Genomic DNA, 18,936 nt, shown 5'->3' on the forward strand with positions numbered 1-18,936 from the left:
GAAGGAGGCACTGGAGGAGCTCAGACTTCCACTCTTGTTTCCAAAATATTTTGCATGCTCTCTGGGCATTAGTGCAACAGACCATTAAATCATGGTTTGCCAAGGTCAGGTTCAATCACTCATGGGCTATTTACCTCCGCATACTTTTCAGGTTCACTGGCTTTGGGTTGTGAAATTTTAAGAGAGAAGGTTTGAGAGGGGGTTGTTTTTAAATGTGATTTACACATTTTTCTTTTTGTTTTATTTAAGTTTTACAGAAATTTATTTGAAACCTGAGATACTTTTAAATATAAAGATGCAAGAGCCCTTCCATGACTCTTGTGCAAAAAATTAACCAATGGCAGAATAAGTTTGCCCCTGGAATCTTCTGAATTTTGTCCAGAATTCTATTCCTTTGAATTTATTGCAACTTGGTTTCTTTTTTTAGTTTCTCTTTATTATTGTTATCTTGATGCTAATCTTTGTTTACCCAGGTTCTGACATTTTTACCCCACAATTAATAACCCCAGATGGTCTGCTCTACTGTGTTTTCCAAGCAAACAAAGTGGACAGGAAATATGAGTTTCCTGTGTAAATTGGCTTTCCGCTTTAACGAGACTTTGCCTTTTAGAAGGTTGTTTATCTTATGTCTACTCTTCTTATTTATAATTGAGTAAAGATTTATTGTTAAGGTTTGGCTCTAATTAGATTTTACCTTTTTCCACTTAAATTTGGTCCTGATATTTTGCCTTTCACTTCCCCCAAGTCTCCTTTGTAGACTCTATTGTTCTATTTAATTTGAGTTGCTAATTCCCTTCTGTTGACTAGCTCCGTGCTCAGAATAATTTCTTGACACCTGGAACTTTGGCCTAAGATTTCTTTTCACTTTTAGGCATTCCCTTTAACATTGCAGTATGAATGATTCACAAATGAGCTCTTGTGAGCCTTTCCTCTTTGGATTTTGCACAGACAGGTCACTCTTAGCTTGAGTGAGTGTTCAGTTAGCAGATGTTTGCTTCTCTCCTCCCTCCACTCCACCTCAATACTGAATGTGCTGTTCTTTGAAGGACCTCATCTCTCTTTATGCCTATCTTTCTCTTGCAATGGCAGGAATCCTGGGAAATGGCTCCCTTAATAGTAGGCATCACTAGGATCTTGCCTCAACACATAACTCAGTTCACCAGTAATAACCTAAATGCCTTCCAGTCCTGAAACACTGCTTCTCTGCCAGAAATGGGGTGGAGCCAGTCCAGACACCTGGAAGCTGCGTCCTTCTTCCTCTCCAGATGCAGTCACTGTGTCAGGAACAGAGGCTCCTTCCGGAGAAATCTATTGTCAATCTTGACTTTTCCTCTTCCATCTCTCCTTACCCAGCCACTTCTCTAGCCTGTCACTGTCATTCATTCAACACTTATAAACACCAAGTATGTGCCAGGCATGGTGCTGGTCGTGAGGCAGAACAGATAGCCCAGGAAACTGACAGCACTCTCCAGGGTACAACGTGAGGTGCCTCACTGGTTACACAAGTAACAAGTGACTGTATCCAGTACCCACAGCTGGAGAAAAACAAGAACCAGTTTCATCCAGGTAGACTGATCCCTGTGACCAAACACCTGACTTTCAGCTAATTTTAATATCATTATACTGTCATTTACATTGCCGTTACTACAACTCCAATCATGCCTCTGACACCATCACAGTTCCAGAGAAACCAAATAAGGAATAAAAAGTAGAAAACAGAGGGTCCTGCCCGGGGGGAGGAGATGAATGAACTATGCCAGTGGGACGTCACCAATTTCCACCTGGAGGGATAAAAACCCCTGATTAGGACTTCATATCTCAACTCGTCTCTTGAGTTCACCTGCACTGTCTTCTTAAGTGTGTACTTTCATTTTCAGTAAATCACTTTTGCTTTCCTGCATCCATCTTGCTGTTGATTTCTTTCTTGCACAGAGACAAGAACCCAGTCACCACTGCTCCAGGATGAGTCCTGTCTGGACACCACCATGAGCCTCCAGCAGCGACAGTCTTTGGAAGTACCAACAAGTAAACAGTCAAGGGAGAGAGTGCTAACTGCTGAAATAGGGCACAAAGCAAAGACTTCTGACTCTGTAAATGGGTGCTCAGCGAGGACTCCACACAAAGGTTGAGTTTTGAAGGATGGTTTGCACGTTACCGGGGAACATTCTTCATTCTGCCTAATTTGTATTAGGCGATTTCTTGCAAGGGAAATAGATTTGGCAGGATCCCCAATCGAAACACCTGGCAGACACCACCTCAACCCAGTGATAAAATTAACATCCCCAGTATTGGTACGACTACTGGTGCTTCCTGATATGATGGATGAGAACACAACATTTCTGTGATATTTCTACCAAAAATGCATTATCTGAAGCTAATTATGAAGAAACAAGAGACGAACCCAAGCTGAGGGGCATCCTACAAAATACCTGGCCTATACTCTTCAAAAAGTCAATGTTATGAAAGGCAAGAAAGACTAAAGAACTGTTCCAGTTAAGGTAGGCTAAAGAAACATGGCAACTGAATGCAAGGCGTGAGCCAAGATTTTCTTTTGTATAATGGACATCATTGGGACAATTGGCAAAATCTGAATATTGTCTGAAGATTATAGTGTTTTATCAGTGTTACTTTCCTGATCTTGAGAATTGTACTGTGGTTATATAAGAGAATGTCCTTGTTTTTAGGAAATACACATTGAAGTATTTAGGGGTAAAGGGGTATCATGTCTACAACTTATTCTCAAATGGTAGGAAAAAAAGTGTGTGTGTGTGTGTGTGTGTGTGTGTGTGTGTGTGTGTAGAGGGGTCAGGAAGCAGATATAATGCAAATGTAGTAATACGTTTGAGGACATTTGGGTGAAGACTATAAAGGAATTCTTTGTATCATTCTTACAACTTTTCTATAAGTCTGAAATTATGTTAGAAAAAAAAAGAATTGGCAGAGTCTCACCAAAGAGGACACACAGCTTTGCCTTCTGTGACCAGTCCCCTAGGCTACAAGGCAAAAACTTGCAGTTTGCTCTTGAGCCTGCAGTGGCAGGATTCCATTCAAGCAAGAATCACTCTGTCTTCAAGCCCTCGCAAACCTCATGTTGCAGAGCCTAAAAGGTGCTAAAAGTCCTTAAGTCCTGTAACCGTTCCCCTTTATGTCCACAGGTATATTCCACGGACTCAGTAAAACAGAGCGTCTGACAATTTGCTGCTCAGCTATAGAGACACAGAGCCCCAATTTCTCACAAATACCAAGGACAGATTCTATCCCACTGACCAGCTTCTCCTCAAACAGTGGTCTCTACCGAGAATAACTTTTTCTTCCCATTAGTTGAATCCCGTAGTGACACTTTTTGCTGCAAAACAGGCTTCTTAGCCTGTTTCTGTCTATGATCCGCGAAGGCAGAAAATTATAAGCTTTGTCTTTTCTCCATTGTGAAAAATTATAAACTCTATAGACTCTTTCTTGGCACTTGCTTTATTGTTTTTTTAATCAATACACAATTTTTGAGAATAGTTTTAGGCTCATAGCAAAATTGGGCAGTGAAAAAAAGTACAGAGCTGGCACATGCCCTCCCCTCCACGCACACACAGCCAACCCCCCCATTCACACCTAGGACCAGTGTGAAAACATTTGTTATAAATCAATGAACCAGCATGGACACATCGTTATCACCCAAAGTCCATAGTTTTCATTAGGGTTAACTCTTGGTGTTGTACATTTTATGGGTTTGATAAATGTAAAATGACATCTATCCACTGTTACAGCATCATACAGAATAGTTTCACTACCCTAAAAATCCCCTGTGTTCTACCCATTCATCCTTCCCTCCCTGCTTCCAAATGCCTGACAGCCATTGATCTTTTTACTGTCTCAATAGTTTTGCCTTTTCCAGAATGTTATCTGGTTGGAATGATACAGTATGTAGCCTTTTCAGACTGGCTTCTTTCACTTAGCAATATGCATTTTGGTTTCCTCCATGTCTTTTCAGGGCTTGTGAAAATTCATTTCTTTTTATCACTGAATACTATTCCATTATATGGATATACCAGTGTATCCATTCACCTATTGAAGAACAGTTTGGTTGTTTCCAATTTTTGGCAAGTATGAATAAAGCTGCTATAATTATGTGCAGGTTTTTGTGTGGGTGTATGTTTTCAGTTCATTTGGGTAGATACCCAGGAGTATAGTTGCTGGATTGGATTATAAGAGTATGTTTAGTTTCCTAAGAAACCGCCAAACTGTCTTTTAAAGTGGTTGTGCCATTTTGCATTCCCACCAACAGTGAATGAGTGTTTCTCCTGCTCCACATCATTGCCAGAATTTGCTGCTATCAGATGTGATGTTTTTTTGGATTTTCGCCGTTCAAATGGGAAGATAGTGGTATCTCTTTGTTTTAGTTTGCAATTCCTTAATAACAGGTGATGTTGAGCATCTTTGTATTTGCTTATTTGCCATCGGGTATCATCTCTGATGAGATATCTATTTAGATCTTTTGCCTAATTTTGAACTAGGCTGTTCATTTTCTTATTGTTGACTTTTAAGAATTATTTGTATATTTTGAATAACAGTCCTTTATCAGATGTGACTTTCGTAAATATTTTCTCCCTGTCTGTGGCCTCTCTCATTCTCTTGAGGCACTTGGTTTACTCACCGTGTTTATATTTCTGCTTTAGTGCTGACTGGCTAACCTTGCCTATAGCCTCAGACTCCAAGCTTAACCAGCAACCGTAGGGTTAAAAAAAAAACTTTTTCGAAGATAAAAGTTTATTTACTTTGGTGCTGTGAAAAACAGCATGCTGATCAGTGAGTCAATTTAGAAATCTGAAGTGTGTTCTTTAAGACATTAGGTCAAAGATACAAAGAATATAATTCCTAATTTATATTGAGGAGAAAAGCTGCAAATGTCAAAGGTACACCTGTGCTGGCTCTTACAATCTTTCCATTTCCTTTCTATCAGGATTATTTGTAAGTTTCTTTAGTTATTCAGACTTCATAAATTTATTGTTATTAATATCTCTTGCACAATATTACCAGCTTCTTCAAGCCTTGCTATCTGATTGTCATTCAAACCAAGGTCTGTAAATCCCAGCTATATATGTAAGTATTGGGGTTGCCTTTGTAAGTCAGAACAGATTCAGATTCACTGTCTTTCTCTTTTCCTTTTAGTTAAAGGAGTTGTGTCAGTCAGGATACTCTCAGTTATGCTGAGATAATAACGAACCTTAAAATCTTAGTAGCTTTTAACAACTAGGCTAAATTCTCACACTACATGTCTTAGTCTGCTTGGGCTGCCATAATAAAATTCCATAGACTGGATGGCTTAAATAATAGAAATTTATCTTCTCACAGTTCTGGAGTCCAGAAATCCAAGATCATGGTGCCAGGCAATTGGGTTTCTGTTGAGAGCTGGCTTGCAGACAGCCACCTTCTTGCTATGTCCTCGTGTGTGTGTGTGTCCACAGAGAGAAAGAAAGAAAGCAAGTTCTTAGATGTCTATGCTTAACAGGACACTAATCCTATCGGATCAGGGCCCCACTCTTATGACCTCATTTAACCTTAATTACTTCTAAAGAGTCCCATCTCCAAATACAACCATCCAACAATTAGTGATTCAATATATGAATTTGGGGCAACACCGTCTAGTCCATAGCACTACATGGTCAGCTATTGGCTCCATGTCTCCTCATTCTAGCTTCCAGGGTGACAGGTCTGACAGTATCTTGAATGTTTCCAGTTACTATGGCAGAGGGAATGAGATCTCTAGAAGATTTCACACTGACAATTAAATGCTCTGGTCCAGAAGTAGAAGTATATCTCACAATCCATTGGCCAGAACATGACCCCACCCAATCACGAGGGAGTCAGAGGTGCAATCTTAGTATATTCCCAGAAGGTAGACAGCAGGAAATATTTGGTGAATAGCATTAATGACTACCATAGGAAAATAAATGGCTACTACAGAAACCGGCAGCCTCTTTGGCTTAAAATTACACATGTGAGATTTATATACCAGTGCCCAGAGCTGCACTATTCACAACAGCCAAAAGGTGGAAATAACCCAAGTGTCCATCAACAGGTGAATGGACAAACAAAATGTGGTACATACATACAACAGAATATTCAGCCTTAAGAAAAAATTAATTCTGAGACACATTACAACATGGATGAACCTTGATGACATTATGCCAAATGAAATAAACCAGACACAAAAGAACAGCTATTGTATGATTCTACATTGGAGTTTTTCTAACAAGGATATTAAAGCAGCCATCATAAAAATGCTTCAATTAACAATTACAAAGATGCTTGAGACAAATGAAAAAAATAGAAAGTCTCAGCAAAGAAATAGACGATATATAGAACCAATACATGGAAATGTTAGAACTGAAAAATACAATAACTGAAATAAAAAACTCAAAGGATGGGCTTAATAGCAGGCGCAGGTGGTTTCACTCGTATATCAGTCAAGGTTCAACCAGAGAAGCAGAATCACTAGGAGACACATGTAATAAGGGATTTGTTTTAGGGATTTACTTTATACAGGTGGGGAGCCAGTTACACAGTCTACGTGAGGCTATTGTTTCTGTGCCTGACTCTGAAACCTGAAGTTCTTAGAGTAGGCAGTCAGGAAGGGAAGATGTGAAATGGGAAGGTAAAGAATAAACTGGAACCTGCAAGGCTGAGCCAGAACTTCTGAGGCTGGATTGATGCCTATGTTGGTCTCTCACTGCTTCCAAGTCTCCATGTTTGATAATGGGAGTGCCCTGCAGGAGAAGCTTGTGCCTTTCATCATGGAGTTGAACATAAATTTCGCCCAGGAATTGGATGAGTTGAAGGGGAATTTGGCAGGAATTGGAAGAACTGTCGGCCTGGGGGCTGCCCCAAGGTAATCAGATGAGCCGGCAAATAAATGACAGTGTGCATGAACTGAAATAGTACCTTGTTCCTTGCCATTTCCAATCCTGCTGTCCTTTGGGGGGAAAAAATTCTTGTATCTAAGTGTTATGGTAATATGTCCACAAATTCACTGATGCTCCCCTTCAAAAGATGGGATTTAGGGGCGGCCAGATGGCTCAGTTGGTTAGAGCATGAGCTCTGAACAACAGGGCTGCCGGTTCAATTCCCACATGGGCCAGTGAGCTGCGCCCTCCACAACTAGATTAAAGGACAACTACTTGGAGCTGATGGGCCCTGGAGAAACACACTGCCCCTCAATATTCCCCAATAAATTTTTTTTAAAGATGGGGTTTAATTCCTTCCTATTGAGTATAGACTGGACTTACAGATTCATTTCTAACAGAATATGATGGAAGTGATGGTATGACTTTTGAGACTAGATCATAAAGGACATTACAGCTATCTCCTTGCTCTTTCTGGTAGGTTGCTTACTCTTGGTTACTATTTCTTGAGAATGACCAAATGCTGGTTGCTATGTCACGAGAATTCTTGAACAGTCCTTTGTCAACATGGCTGTATATTTAGGCCTTTAGCAAACAGCCTCACGGGTGAGTCATCCAGGAATGAGATCCTCCATCCAGCACTAGTCAAGCCTTCAGATCCGTGCAGCCCCAGCCAACACTTTGCAGTCTCATGAGAGATGCTGAACCAGAACTAACCAGCTAAGATGCTCAGATTCCTAACCTTGTTCTTTGCCTAGAAGCCATTTTTGTCTAATGGAGTGAATCTCAATAAGATTCACAGGAGACTACAAAGTTTTAAATAGAATTATGTGGCAGAAACACCACCAGCTTGGTCTGAAAACGATAGAGATGGTACAAAAAGAGGCCTTTGGACCTCCAAAATTCTACTAGCTGGAAGTAGGCTGAGAAAACAGCACAGCTGCAAACACAGGTTGCTTTTCATGGAAAAGGAAGGATGATTCCGCAGGTAGAGCCAAAAGCAGAGCAGGCAGAGCCGTGGAGGATGTATGAATTGTCAATAAGCACAGGAGATGCCATCTTGGGAAATGCATTAGGAAAATGCACATCAAAACCACAGTGAGAAACTAGTTCACATTTATTAAGATAGAATAAAAATAGGGATAATAACAAGTGTTAGCAAGGATGTAGAGATTCGAATCTTCATGCATTACTAATGGGAGTGTAAAATGGTGCAGTTGCTTTGAAAAACAGTCTGGAAATTCTCCAAGAAAATTAAACATAGAGTTACCATGTAAGCCAGTAATTCCATTCCTAGTCATATACCCTAGAGAACTGAAAACTTTTGTATGAAAACTTGTTCATAGCAACATTATTCATGACAGACAAAAGGTGGGAACAACAAAAATATCCATCGATTTACAAATAAATAAACAAAATATGGCAAATCCACACAATGAAATATTATTCAGCCATAAAAAGGAATGAAGTACTGAAACATTTTACAATATGAATGAACCTTTAAAACATTATGCTAAGCAAAAGAAGCCAGACACAAAAGGTCATGTATCGTATAATTTGATTTATATGAAATGCCCAGAATAGTGAAAATCCAATGAAACAGAAAGTAGATTAGTAGTTTTCAGGGGCTTGAGGGAATGGGAAATGATCAGAATGATGTGAACGCTCTGGAATTGGATACTGGTGGTGGTTGTACCACATTGTGAATATACTCAAACCACTGAATTGTATAGTTTCAAATGGTAAATTTTATGGTATGTGAATTATATCCGAAACAGAAAAAAACAAAAGATCACGGAGACTCACTCCTGGACAGAAATAAGACTTGAGTCCTAATCAAGGAAATTTCAACATTTTCCCAGCTGGACTTCAGACTTCTATGGACCAATGTGTGACTCCTGTGTGTCTCTCATTTTCTCCTTTTTTAAGACGTAATGTCTATAAGGTTATCTTTTGACTGTCCCACCATTGTGTTGATATGCAGAGGATGATAACTTGTCTCTTTAGGTCACAAGTATTCAGATTCAGAGGACTTGTACTTAAGGAATCATATCCAAAGAGTCTCATCTGCACATGGACTTTAGATGGTATATTAGTCTTCTCAGGCTGCCATATAAAATACCACAGACAGCATGGTTTAAACAACAGAAATTTATTTTCTCACAGTTCTGGAGGCTAGAAGTCCAAGATCAAGGTGTAGAGAGGTTTGATTTCCTCTGAGATGTCTTTACTCGGTTTGCAGAAAGCCACCTTCTCACCGTCTCTTCACATGGTCTTTCTTCTGTGCACACACATTCCTGGATCTCTCTGTATTCCTCATCTACTCTTCTTATAAAGATATCAGTCAAATTGGAGTAGGGTCCATCCTAATGGTGTGATTTTAATTTAATCACTGCTTTAAAGAAGTTATCTCCAAATAGTCATTTCTGAGGTACTAGGGGTTAGGGCTTCAACATGTGAATTTGGGTGGGTGGAGACACAATTTAACCCATAGCAGATGGCTATTGTAATTGTAGATTTTTAAAACTTCATATTTTCCTGATGCTGCAACATCCCCCCAAACAGGCTGTAAATACCTCACCGGGTAACCAGGTGCAACCAATGTGATAAGGCTGGTTCCTGTCACAAGTTCCCCTTCTTGTCCTCTCTTGACTATGACCATGTGACATCCAAAGGTACCAACGAAATCCCCTCATGCCTTTCACTTGTGTACTCCACCCTGACCCCAATAAAGGCACTTTCCTATGGGTCCTCACTTTCTTTCAGCTCCACGTCTGCTTGGTTGAGCCCACTCCCTCCGCCCTCCACCCAAGTGGCCATGGTTCCCTCTTCTAAGACCTGTGAATATAACAACTCCTCTATTTGCATATGCTTCTCTGGGTGTCATTTCCGCAGCCTTGTTGGAATAATCCTTAAAGACCCCTTAAGGGAACTTACTCCTCAATTTACAACACAGCAAGATTCTGAACTTTCAATTTATTGATGCTGTGATGGGATGAGACTTTGGGGGGATTTGGGAAAAGTTAGTGTATTTTTCATGTGGGAGAAATGTAATTTGTAACCAGAGTTGGATGGTGGTAGTTTTAAAATAGATCCATGAATTCTTGATATTCTTCCCTTCAACAGGTGAAGCTTAATGCCCTTCTTTTGAGTGTGTGTGTGGGCGGGGGGGGGGGGAGGGAAGGGGAGGAGGAAGAGAAAGAAGAAAGAAGAAGCACTGAGCCCCTGTCCTGGTTCATGGCTTCATCTGGAGAGATATTACATGACAAAGATCAGTCATAGGTGTTCTCCCGAGAGGCCAGACTTTCTGTGCAAGATGTCTGAATCCCAATCGTCATTGCCAACACTGTCCAAGCTGGTTGCTGCATGTGTTTGTGAAACTGAGTTTATACCCAAATTGCAATTTGTCTTTTGTTCTTAAGGCCCAACCCTAATGTTTCCTTTCTTCTCATGTTTTAGTCCTGTTATTATAGGATGAAAAACATGGGAGACTTGGGTGGAGAGCTGTAGCAGACAGATAGTGGGGTTGGTGGTGGTGGAGGTAATGTGGTGGTACTGGTGGTGATGGAGGAGGAGGTGGTAGCGGAGGAAGTGGTGGAGGTAGAGTTGGAGATGGTGCTGGTGGTACCCAGGCACAGGGCTCTGTGAGTTCTCAGTCACCTGAGTTTGACACAGAGCATGGGACTGCTGCCCAGGGCACAGCATACAGCCATACCGCCTCCCCCTCCCACTCATAGCGCTCTCATTGTTTAACGTGCCTCTTACCCTGGGGCCACTTTGCTCTTGAATTCTTCACTGTGGAATAATTATGTCAATAAATTCATAAGAGATAGCTCTCTCCTGATCACTCACTTCTACCTACTAACAAATGTTGAGATGGGATAACCAAGTTTAAAGAGGCTTAGCTCTCGAGAAATCACCTGTGTACAAGTGTGCTGTAGGAGAGTTTGGGCAGGTGTGAGAACCAAAGGGCGCCAAAAGCCTCCGAGGCACAAAGAACTGGGAAACAAACTTGTTCTTTCTCCCTTCCTCTCCTTCTTCAAGTTGTCTTGTCTCAACAACTGCCAGCCATGATAATAAACAAGAGGCAGACAATTTATTCCACATCACCCAAACTGGAGGCAAAGCAGGAATACGGAAAAGGAGTGCAAAGCTGGCCTAAAACCCTCCCTTTCTAATTACTTGCAGTGAGGAAGGCCAGCCTACTCAAAGAGGAAGAATAAGGAGAGTGATTCAGATAAGTGTACAGAACTTGGTGCCAGGTGTTCAGAAAAAGGTTACAGAGATGCCTTCTCTTGCTCAAGATCCAAGACTTCTTCCTGGTTGACAAAGGTGTTTGGGACCATCTTCTCATTCAGAGAGTCTGACCTGGAACTGCTGCTGCAGGACACGGTGTCAGAGGGATGGCTCAAAATCAGACTCCAGAAATTTTTGTTGTTGAAGTAGCAGAAGAATGCTGGGAAAGGACAGGGCGATGGAGGAGAAGAAAGTTGGAGAATGGGAGGAAAGAGTCAAGCAGGGTGAGGCCAAAGCCAAGGTAAGTCCCTAAGAACCTATCCCTGTGGACTGCCAGCCCCCTCTCTTCACATTTTCTTTATCCTAACCCACCCTCCTTCTCAGGGCCCTCCAGACCACTCACCACAGATGACATCGAGGACAAACACCACCCAACCAATGTAATAGCTCCAGCCAATGGGGATTGATAAATTCCCCATTCAATTCAAAGATCCAGATGTTAATAGGAAACAACATGAGGGTGAAAAAGATGAAGGTAACTGAAAGACAGGAAGCAGAGAGGTCATTCCCACTCAAATATCCCTTGGGGACTCTTCCTCATCTGCTGAGCTCCAGCCACAAAGCACAGCTCCCATCAGCGCACAAAGAGTACACGGACCCAAAGTTTCATGGGAAACGACCCCTCAACTCCACCTCTCCAGTGACCAGGAAATGATGAAAATCAATTCTCAGTCAACAGCTACCTGTTCTGTTCTACCCCCACTCATAAAACCCTTACCCCACTCCCAAAGAAAGGAAGTGGCAGAAGTGCCAAGGAAGATGTGGGTCAGGAGAAACTAAGAACCTTTTCCAGAACTTGAGGGCACCTTCACAGAAGCTCATGATAGTCCCAATCCAGCCAATTAAGGGCAATCTCTGATGACCAGGCAGGTATGGTAGGTGCAACCAGATGGTGAAGAGGAAGCCCAGCCCCAGGGCCAGGCAGAAGGTTATCTTGGCCACCCCAAAGACGGGATGATTTATCCACAGCTTAAAACTGGGGAAAAGGAGAAAACAGGATGAACTGAGGATACACAAAAGACAAAATATAATCAAATGAGCAAATACAAGAAAACATTTCAGGCCCATTAATAACCAAAGAAATGCACATTTGAGATAACAATGAAATATCACTTTCACTTATTAAACAGGCAAAGATTTTTGATATGGAGGTTGTTTGATAATCCTACGCATATGAAAACAAATACCTCAATAGAAAAATTAGACAGAGGACTTGAACTGCAATTCTCAAAAGAAGAAATCTAAATATCCAATAAACACATGAAGCTCAACACATATTGCAAATTAAATGTGATTTTTTTTACTCAATCGAATTAGTAAAGATCAAAACAAAAGTGATAATATCTAGTGTAGGAAAGAATTTAGAAAAAAGATGTGCTCTCACGCACTGCTAGTGGGTAGCATTTCTGGTGAGTGACATGGCACAAAATATATATATAAAGTATAAGTTGTTAAGGCCCTTTTACCCAGCAATGCTTCTTTTCAGAATTTATGTTAAGGAAACAATCCAAGATCTGCACCAAAATCTATGTACAGGAATCATCTTTGCAGAGATATTTCTGTGTCCAAGAAGAGCTCTATTAAATAAATTATAGTGTACCCACACATTGGACTATTATGTGTTCATTAAAAATGATGATATGATAGATGATTGTCTCCAAATATAGTGTCTCTAGGAAGAAAGGAGAAACTGGGGAGGAAGACTGAAAGCCAAAGGTGAGAAGATCACTTCACTATATAATCTTGTGTATTTTTTAAATTTTCACTCTGTTCATATATTACCTAATCAAATAAATTTTAAGCATAGGTGATGCTATGGAATAATTATTTAATAATATGGGTAAGTGCTCACAACCGAGAGCAACACAGAGCATGTAGAATAATTACAATTTATTAAAAATAATACATATATTTATTAAAAGTAAATATATATCTATTTGCATTTATCTTATGTATATATACACAAAAGACTGGAAGTAAATCTATTTTAATGTCAATTGTGATTATATCTGTGTGGGAAAATTTTAGGTGATTTTTATTTTCTTTTTTAAACTCTGCACTTCCCACAATAACTGTGTAACTTTTTTAAATAAAAAAATTAAATGTTTAAATTTAATTTAAACATTCTCCCATTCCTTCCCATTCTTCCCATTCTCCTTCCTAACCCTCTCCTTCCTTTCCAGGCTTGTGGTGCTCATGGCTTTCTCCTCCTGATCCAGGGAACTGGAGGCTGACCCGTGAACTATTGACAGATAGGGAGTTAGTAAACAAATTCCCTAGCTTCCTCGGCCATAGGATGGGATAACTCTGATAAATGTTCTATACCAGGAGGGAGCAGTGCTGGAAGAGGGGGTGCTGGCCTACTGGGAATGTCATTCACGCAGAGCTAGTGATCATCAGGATTGTGTTTCCTTGCTAAGATCTGTTTAGTTTTCCCTGGTGTTTCTAAGAGTTTCTAATCATAACAAGCAGTTCTAACAGCAACACAAAACAAGGAAGAATCTTGGAAATATAATGTTTCTTGAAAAATGTAACTCCCAGAAGACTACACCATAAATACACTATTTTTATAGAACTCATAAACAAATACAACTAAGCAAAACATGCTATTATTATTGCATGGATTTTTATTAGGTTGGTGCAAAAGTAATTGCGGTTTTTGCAATTAATTTTAACCTTTTAAACCTCAATGACTTTTTCACCAACCTAATAAAAAAGCTGTGGAATGATAAACACAAAATATAATATAGTGGTTATCTCTCAGTGGAAACAAGAGAATAGGACAGGGAGGATTACACTGCCACACACACATTATTGGCAATAGGTTATTGGTTCCCAGTTTGGGTGAATGGTACACGGGTATTATTATATTCATTATATTAGAATCATTTATAACTAACATATTTCATATAATCCTGTGAATGCACCAAATATTGCTTTTCAAAGGAAATTAAAATAGTTCATGAAAGGAAATGTAATCTTAGTGGTTACTAGCTCTGCAATGAAAGATATTTATAAGTCACAATACATCAGGTAAACACTGCTAATTGAATTTCAACATTTAGAATCAACAGATGGACAAAGCACGGAAGACTTAACTATAGCTATGAAAGTAAACATAGCTGTTATCAGCCTTAATGTTTCCCAAGTAAAAGCCTAGAAGAGGTAAACTGCAAGGTGGAAAGAGGTGGAGGCTCTCCACATAAGGTTGTGCAGGATATGCACTGCACAAGAGCACAGAGCTGAGAGGGTAAGTGAGAACTGAGCTCCAGTCTGCATTTAGCTTGGCAAGTCATGCCTCTTTAAGAGGGCTCTAATGGCCTGGAGGTAGATGCACTTTGTTTTATATTTCATAAAGGTGTTGCTTCCCCCTCCCCCAAGCCAGTTACCCCTACATCTATTCAAAGGGGCTGCCTTTTAACCACAAGGTTAAAGGTACAAAGGTGCCTTATGTGCTAGCAACTGTCCTAGGCAACTATCTTGGAAGGCTGTGTGTATCAGTGAGAATTCTTTGGTTGCAAGGGCAAACCCACACTACATTAAGTTAGGCTAAAAGGAATGTACTGGGGCGATACTGAGTTAACACAGATGAAGAGGAAGCTGAACATCCAGGCCTGAAACTCAGCAGAAACTAAGGGAACATGGGAAGGTGGATGCCCTGACTGACCTCCTACCAGAGCCACATGGACTTGAGGAGGAATAGTTTCCAGAAAAGAAAGGAAACCAAGTATTCAAAAAGTAATGATAAGGTGCTCACACAGGTACAGAATGCAGCCAGAATGGAGTGCAAGGCTAGGCAGTTCCTGAAAAGGAAACTGCCCACTGCTCCATCAGTAAGGACAGGTGCCTGGACATCTTTCATGGGACGATAGCATTTCAATGACTAAGGACAAAGCCGACCTGGAGAACGTGGCCTTGGGCTTACACAGGCTTATTGTTCACTTCTTGATTGTCCATGTGGACTTACTTTGCTGCCTGCATGACACTCAGAAACAGTCCCACCCCAGGCCAGCTCACCACAGTACACCCACCAGTGTGGATCTCCTCCCCTGGCATTGCTAGGATATGTCAATGGCCAGAGTCCACAAGCTACAAGGTTTCCTCTCTTTTGCATCTGTGAAAGTACGCATCCTTCTTTCATATGGGTCTGTTGTTGCTGCTGTTCCTCAAACTGTAATGTGTATACTGATAACCTGGGCATCTCCTTAAAATGCAGATGCCACACTTGTTAACAAGCTCCTCTGTGGTGCCCATGCCTCTGGTTCAATGATCACACACTGAGTAAGTAGTGAGGCTGTAGAAGACCTTGAGTCATGGGCCCTCTCCCTCAGAATGCCTCTTGACCTTTAGGAAAACGATGGGCAGACCAGTTTATCGGTGTGTGCCCCACATGCCTGGCTCTGTCTCTGAGGGAAATTCTATTGCCTTTTACATACCAACTGGACAGAAGTGGGAGGAAAAAAAATGCTGCTGAAAACAAAGCAAGAAGTGACTGCAAAATTAAGAATTTTTGCTCTTTGAGAAACACAGCTAAAAGAATGAAAATACAAGCCACAGAGTGGGAGAAAATGTTTTCAAATCACGTATCTGATAAAGGGTTTATATCCAGAATATATAAAGAACTCTCAAAACGCAATAATAAGAAAATAAACCAGCCAGTTTATAAAAGGCCAAAGATTTGAACACTTCACCAAAGAAGATATTCAAGTGGCCAATAAGCATATGAAAAGATACTCAGCACCATTAGTCATTAGAGGAACACAAATTAAAACCACGATACCACTACACACCTATTAGAATGGCAAACAAGCAAATAAAATTATTTCTCTGGGGTTTTGTGTTGTTTGCTGTGTTTGTCAACTTTTAAAAATAAGTGATTTATTTTTTATCATTCTAGATTAAAACTCACTTTTGTGCTCAATTTTTAACTCATAATTAGTATTCTTTTTCTTAAAAGAACCCCACAAAATCTGAATTCAACCCCAAGCCCTTCCTACACAAGGCAGCTTCAGATTTCCAAAGGTAGACAGAGTGGGAAAAGGCTTCGGAAGTGAAGGGGAGGATGATTCCAGGGTCTGGGGACAGGGAGGTAAGCAGAAAGGAGAAAATAGAAAATTGGGGGCAAAAGGGAGTGAGATGGGACTCCAGAAGTCAGTGAGTGGGATGTGGAGCAGTTTGAGCTTAAGCACTAAGGCAAGACGGAGCTTCCAGGGACAGACGTGCGCAGAGAACAATGGAACATGCCAACCCCGCCTCCGATATTCGAGAGCTGAGCCCCGAGCTGAACGAGTTGGGTCCGAAGTCGATCAACCAGCTAGCTGAACGTCGGCCCTGGATCTCACGAATGTCGGGGCGACCTGGAGAGATCGACCGGTCAGTGGGGTAGGAGGGGGGGGGGCGCCCAGCGGTCGCCCGCACGGAGGGCGCGTTGGCGCGCAGTCGATGCTGACACAGAGCCTGCGACTCAACGTCGTGAGGATTCCACCGGGCGGTGGCGGGGGGGGCATCTCCAGGCCCTGCCTCGCGTGGGATGCGAGCGCTAAGAACCAGTAGACCCAGCGGGTCCAGAAGACGTGCCAAGGCAGAGATCAGGAAGCCGGACTTGCCGGGTAGGTCTCGGTCCCACGCCCGCAGTGCGAGGGCGCGGCCCGGCGAGGACAGGCGGGGCGGGGCCAACCCGGGGGCGGGAGCAGATGGGGTCTGGCCACGCCCCCGACACTGAGGCGCGTCCAGGTTGGGTAAGAGGGAAACCTCGGAGCGTTGTAGGCCCCCATTGCTCGGGTTGATCTGGCCCGAGATGTTCTCCGGCCGCTGGAAGATAGAGGGAGAGTCAGTAGTTTGGAGAGGGCATGCTGGAGGGCAAGGTCGGAGTGGCCTTCGGGGGTTCGGCCAGGCTGGCGGAGGAACTATCGGAAGAGACGTGCTCCTGCACTAGATGGTGTGCATGCCTGGTGAACGGGCCCGATCCGAGAACAGGAACCAGCAGATAGCCGGGTGGCTGAAGAGAGAGGCGAGCCCTGCGATGAAGAAGGGAGGAAAGAGAGAGAAGTTTTCAGGAATGGACAGAGCCAGGCTGAAGGGCTCGGGAAAGGATCAAAGGAAGTGGGCTGGAGAGCCTGAGGCTAGGAGAGGGGAGAGAGCTAGTGAGCAGGCTGCGGGGAAAGGGGGGAGGGGACTCCTCTCATCCCCCTGTTGCTAGTGGTCATGATTGCAACCCCTCTCAGCTGACCAGCAATAATGGCCGCAGTGATGTTGTGCCAGAGTGCTCAGAAGGGCCAGCACAAAGAGGGGTCAGTGCCCTGTCCTATCCAGATATGGAGGTCACAAATAGGAGGAGCAGGGCTGAGAGAGGGCACATGGTGACGAGAGAGAGAGAGAGAGAGAGAGAGAGAGAGAGAGAGAGAGAGAGAGAGAGAGAGCAAGCGACACTCCCAACCGGCACAGCGTCCCCACCCTGTCCTATCAGTCACCTCCCCTAGGCCCGAGACACACCTGTGCCTCCAAAGCCTGTGAAAATAGGAGTTTTTTCCACCTCCCCACCCAGCATGACAGAATGTGAAGGAATGGAGTAATGGCAGCTCCAGGACTTCCCAAGTGGGTCAGTGAACCTCTTACTACCTAGGACACTTGTGCTGACCCCTACGACTCCCACCACTATGCCTGGAATGCCAGATAGGTCAAGACTGAGAGACTTCTCCTTCCTTACAAGGAAGTTGCAGAAGGTGACCTAGAGGGGCAGGAAGGGCGAGGAGCAACAGGATGGAGAGGAGGATGACACCAGCAGAAAGCAGTACATGGCTATGGCAGAGGGTGAGCAGGAGAGGAAGGGGGAGAATCCAAGTTACCTACTGCCACCTGTATCAACTGTACTGCCCCCTTCATTCCCCCTCCTCTGTCTTTCTTACCCTGGCCCCATTCCTTCTTTCGTTCACTTTCTCCATGCTCACAGTGCTCTCATTCTCCCACGTCCATCCCTTTCCCATATAGCTGTTCTTCATGCCCCATAGCCTTCTCCAACAGGTCTGCAGAATGCACACCCCTCCTGGACTGTGCAGACACACTTAGGTCACCCCAAAATGGAAAGAGGCCTCTAAGATAACAGAAACATCATAGTCCCCTTTCCTCCGTCTTTTCAGTCTCTTTTGGGACACATGGCTACATTTTATGTGCCTTTATGTCCCCAAAACAACTCTTATCTGATCTTCATCCTCCCATTATCCCATTGTTAGAACATCTGAAGTGAAGCATGGGGGCTTCTTTAGTGGCAGGGCTAAAGTAGGGGGTGAGGAGCTGGAAGGGACCATACATGGGGCATATGCATAGCTTTGTGTGGGCCTCCAGATGTCTGTCTGTCTGTCTGTCTCTCTGAGTATCTCAGAGAGGGGAGAACTTGCTGTAGAGAGGCTCCTCCAACCAGGAAACTTGAAGGAGCACGTGCACCTACCTCCCCACAACCACTACCTTCTATTCCTGGACTTCAATTCCCTTGTTGCCATCCCTGGAATGCTCCTTGCCCAGATCCTCCCAGGGCGGCTTTCTTTTTGTCATTTGGGTCTCAGCTCATATGTCACCTCCCCCAGGGTCTTCCCAAAAGCCACACACACACACACACACACACACACACACACCATACTGTACCACAGCCCTTGCTGTATTTTCTTCATAGCACTCACTGCTATCTGATTTTATCTTATTAATTTGTTTACAATTGGTAATTGTTTTCTCCACTTGCCCCCCTCCCAAACCC

This window comes from Rhinolophus hipposideros (genome assembly GCF_964194185.1).
Source record: "Rhinolophus hipposideros genome assembly, chromosome: 20".
NCBI lineage: Eukaryota > Metazoa > Chordata > Mammalia > Chiroptera > Rhinolophidae > Rhinolophus > Rhinolophus hipposideros.